This window comes from Rhagoletis zephyria, unplaced genomic scaffold (genome assembly GCF_001687245.7).
Source record: "Rhagoletis zephyria isolate East Lansing unplaced genomic scaffold, Rhagoletis_zephyria_1.1 Rzeph_scaffold_00098, whole genome shotgun sequence".
Lineage (NCBI taxonomy): Eukaryota > Metazoa > Arthropoda > Insecta > Diptera > Tephritidae > Rhagoletis > Rhagoletis zephyria.
The window spans coordinates 352,458-358,022 of NW_016157182.1; positions in this window are offsets into that span (position 1 = coordinate 352,458).

Here is a 5,565-nt window from a genome sequence, read left to right on the forward strand (position 1 = left end):
CCGTACACTCCGAGGGCCAAACATTGACTCGGACCACTATCTTGTTGTAGATACGCACCCGCCTCTGTGCAGCAAAAAAGTGCGCCCAACAATACAAGGAAAGCACAACGTCGAAAAGCTGCAATCACAACAGACGGCCAATTTATTCGCCGCTCGACTCACACACCTGCTCTCTGAGAAAACAACTGGATCGATGAGGAGTGTCAAGAAGCCGCAAAGAAAAAAGACGCCGTTTATAGGGCCACGCTACGATCAGGCACAACGCGAGCCATGTGGGACAGTTATAGGGAACTGAAGAAGGAAGCGAGACGTATTTGCCGCAATAAGAAGAGAGAGGCCGAAATACGTGAGTGCGAAGAGCTTGAGATGCTGGCCGACAGGAAGAACGCCCGAAAATTTTACCAGAGGGTTAGGCGACTTACGGAAGGTTTAAAGGGGCGAACTCCTGTAAGAACAGCATTGGCGACCTAGTGACCTATGTCCAGAATATACTTAAATTGTGGAGGGAACACTTTTACAACCTACCGAATGGTAGCAGCGCTGAAAGAATTGAAGAAGACGAACCCGAGTCCCCAGTCGATGATGATGGAGTAGCTGTCCCACCGCCTGACTATGACGATGTACGAATAGCGATTACGCTGCTGAAAAACAACAAAGCTACTGGAGCTGATGGCCCGCCAGCCGAGCTATTCAAGTACGGCGGCGAGGAGCTGATGAGGTGCATGCATCAGCTCGTATGCAGAATATGGTCAGATGAATGCATGCCCGACGAATGGAATTCAAGTACACTCTGCCCAATCCACAAGAAAGGCGACCCCGCCATGCGTGCCAACTACCGCGGAATCAGCCTTCTAAGCATAGGTTATAAGGTCCTGGCGAGTGTATTGTGCAAAAGACTGAAGCCCACCATCAACGAGCTGATTGGACCTTATCAGTGTGGCTTTAGGCCTGGAAAATCCACCATAGATCAGGTATTCACAATACGCCAAATCTTGGACAAGACCCGCGAGAATAGGATCGACACACACCATCTATTGGTCCATTTCAAAACCGCTTTCGACAGCACGAAGAGAAGTTGCCTTTATGCCGCGATGTCTGAATTTGGTATGCCCGCGAAACCAATACGGCTGAGTAAAATTACGTTGAGAAATTCCACAAGTTCCGTGGAAGGAACTCTCCGAGCCATTTGATAGCAAACGAGGTTTCATACAAGGGGACTCCCTTTCGCGTGATTTCTTTAATCTGATGTTGGAGCAGATAATAAGAGCCGCAGAACTAAACCGCTCAGGTACAATACTTTACAAGACCATACAATTGCTGGCGTATTCCGACGACATCGATATTATCGGCAAAAACAAGGGCTACGTCTTTTCTGCCTTCTCGGGAGTGGATAGAGAAGAAAAGCGAATGGGTCTGGTGGTGAACGAGGACAAAACGAAGTATCTCCTGTCATCACACAAACAGTCAGAGCATACGCGTCTTGGCACCCACGTCACTGTTGACAATTACAAGGTTGAAAAAGTAGACGACTTCGTTTATTTGGGAACCAGCATTAACACCAATAATAATGTAAGCCTTGAAATGCAATGGAGAATCACTCTTGCCAACAAGTGCTACTTTGGGCTGAGTAGGCAATTGAGAAGTAAAGTCCTCTCTCGTCGTACAAAGACTACACTCTAAAGTCACTCATAGTGCCTGTGCTGGTGTATGGCGCGGAGGCATGGACAATGAAAGCATCTGATGAGGCGGCTCTTGGAGTTTTCGAGAGAAAGATTCTGCGAAAGATTTACGGACCTTTACGCCTTGGTGACGGCGAATATCGCAGACGATTTAACGATGAGCTGTATGAGCTTTACAACGATATAGACATAGTGCAGCGAATTAAAATTCAGCGGCTCAGCTGGCTTGGCCATGTCTTTCGAATGGACAGAAACGATCCTCCTCCGAAAATATTCAACGCGGGCCGCGATGCTGGGAACAGAGGAAGAGGAAGGCCTCCTCTGCGTTGGAAAGACCAGGTGGAGAAGAACTTGGCTTCACTTGGCGTTTCCAATTGGCGTCAGTTAGCACAGAAGAGAAATGACTGGCGTGCTGTTTTCGACTCGGCCAAAATCGCTTAGGCGGTTACAGTTCCAGACCCAAATATTTACGAGGCATGGTTGCTTCAAATCATATTTACGATCATAGAGGATGGTACTGAAGACGGTTTGATTGTCTGTCCACAGTTTTGCAATCAAAGGGACGACTCGAGCGTGCAGGTGGGATGGACACTTGCGGTTAACAACCTTGTGCATGCTACGCTTGAGTCGGAAGAAAATTGGTTCGTTATTTGCAATTTGGCAAACACAATTTGAACATAATTGCGTCTGGCGGAACAACTCCGCAGTTTTTCATAGAAAGGCAATAGGCCGATCCCCCTCCGCAAAGTAATACCTTACGGTAGTTCCACGGTGGTAGGGAAACGGAGCAGGGGTGGGTGTTTTAGTGCGGTGAGCCGAAAGCCAAGTCCCACACTTTTCGGCTTTCAATGCCTTGCGCCACCTCTAAAAAAAAACAGCTTCTATCAGCTCTAGATCTAGAGAAAGACGTAGTCCAAGTGTCAAAAAATGCGTTTTTGGCAATGCTTGAGAAGCTCTAGCGAAAAAACAAAAGGTCACAGAATCTTCCGCCTGTATGAAAAAATGTTTTTATATTACTATTCCTCACGTAGCTTTTAAAATTTACCTGCCACTATAACACATTTTTTGAGAACAATATTTGTGCTAAAGGGCACATACATGACATTTATGTCAGCTTCAGTACGAAATTGAGCTACATATGTGCAATATTAAAACCAAATTGCGAGTCATCGTGCAGAAGCTTGGTACGTTTAATTTGAAATGGCCGTATTTATTTGTGCTGCATACATTAGGAGACCTCACAATCCATTAAAAAATATGCCACTCTGATGTCAAAAATTAATCGATTCCACGCAATCTGTTCAAATTAACTTCAAAAAGCAAATAAAAAGTTTTAATATACCACGTTTCTATAAATGGACTAACAAGTGGAAAATAACTTTTTTTTTTGAGTTTAGCAAGAGTCATTATAAATCACTTTCAAATTTAAAATGCAAAACCTGGGGCGTATGCACGCCCCTTAACATTTAATTGACAATACGAATATTCAAACTACATAACATATACCTAATAGGCGGCATAAATACACAGTGCGCTTGACTCACCAGTCGGTTTGGATGTATTGGTGAAAATAAATATGTGTTAGTTACACCGACATGACTCCTGGAATGACTCTGAATGATTCAACTGTGTGTAGTCGTGTATGCCGCCTATAAAATTTCTTTTGCGCAAATATCAATTTGAGATCGATTTAATTATTTTCTAAAAAATCGGGATTGGGTCATATACTCAAATACATACATATGTATTTTACTTTTCATATCAATTCAAGTCTATTACATGTATTATTGTGTTCTATTACACAGGGCAACAAAAATATACAAATATTTTGGTGCGGCTTATATTAAAGCTATTTTTGATTGACCTTTTTGTGCTGATTACCAGTCCGTAGGTATAAGGTTTCCTTCAGCTCTGCATCGGAGTGTGAAAGAAGGCGTTTTTGGCAATGCTTGAGAAGCGCTAGGCGCAATTTCAACAAAAGTTTCAAGAACCTTCCACCTATGTGAAACTATGTTTTTAAGTGGCGATTCTTCAAGTAGATTTTTAAATTTATCTTCTTCTCAAACATATTTTTTGAGAACAAAATTTTGTTTAAAGGGCAGATAAATTTTAAGATTGACTTGAGAAAACTGACGCCCATTTTTGTCAGCTTTAGTACGAAATTCCACGCAATATGTCCTAATCAACAAGACCCCGTCTCGAGACTGTCTCTCAATAAGTTTTGATTTTATAACAAAAACAATATTGCGGTCACACTTATTTAAAACAAATTTTGCGCGGTTGCGACCATGCGCCATCCTTATGTATGTACGTATGATTTTATATTGACAAATGGCTTACATGTAAAGAATCTCCAGCAGATTCTTTCCTTTTTTCGGCAGCCGTTTGTGGAGTTGGACGTGATTTTGGAGCCTACACCATTAGACCGAAGCAGAGCAGCAACAAAATTTTGGCAAAAGCAATCACGTGGTCCAAGTGCTAAGCAGCCATACCGCATTCAAAGTATGTGGCTCCGGCAGAGGCGAGATTTTCAATAGAGTGCAAACATGTTGTGTTTCCAACGAAAATGTTCTCATATTTGTGGATCGTTTGTTTTGTAGGGCCAACGTTGGAATAGCTCGCACATGCACGCGCAAGACATCTTGTAGGTGGTAGGCTGCAGACTATAGTGCGTGAACTTTGTGCCCCAAATCCCTACGGCCTCCGCACCAGTTCATTCCAGCTCTTTTGAAAGTTCCATCATTGTATGTACACGATGTGCCAAATTAGGCCAACATAAAGTGAAATTAGGCGACAATTTTAACATTTACTATAATTTCGCTTAGTTTGCAAGTGAATACATTTAATCAAACACTATCGAAACCAAAAGTGTTTACCGCATAAAATCTGACGCAATTGGCACCGACGGCGTACCAATTAAATTTATAAAATTAATTTTACCAAACATTCTAAACTATCTTACACATCTGGTAAACCATTGTTTCACTACTTCCTGCTTTCCCTCTGCTTAGAAATAGTGGTGGCAAACTATCGACGGCACAATCGATACTATCGATGGTTTTGTTTTTTTTTTCACTATCGATAGTTTTGAAAAACTATCGAGTAATTTCACGATCGAAAATTTTCCAAATTTAAGACATAAAAATGGTGAATGTGCATTGTATAAAGCGGCAATACTTTTATATAAAAGAATATATGGAACCTATGTTGGCCTAACGTCATCATCAGTAGAATCGGAACGAATGTACAGTAAAGCAGTTTTAATACTAAACGAAAAAAGATCGCAACTAAAACTTAAAATTGTTGACATGCTATGTTTCTTAAATAAAAACAATTTGCTTTAGAAAGCAGAATATATAAGTATCTATGTTTAGTTTTTTAATTCATACTTTCATTATAAAGGTAGGTCCTTATGGTCTTTAAAAACAATGGGGCGTATTCATAGTCAAAATTAAGTTAGTACTTGAAGTTAGTTGTAGTTCTTGACATAATTTTGGATGGGTTTCCTGTCAATAAAGTCACTTTCAACTTTAAGTACCAACTTAATTTTTACTATGAATACGCCCCAATTAGATTTTTATCTTTTTCAAAATAGGCGACTATCGATGGTTTCAAAAAACTATCGATAGTTTGCCACCACTACTTGGAAAGTAGGAATTATTTAACAGGGTTATCAAAGATATTAGAGTCGATTATAGCTTCACAAATAAATGATTTCATCGAGGTAAATAATCTACTCAGTCCGCTTCAATCAGGTTTTAGAGCTGGTCATCCTTGCTCGACTGCCGTCACCAAAGTACTGGACGATACCCGTCAGGAGTTTGATCAAGGTCACTTAACACTTCTATGTCTTTTAGATTTTTCCAAAGCGTGTGACTCTGTCAAC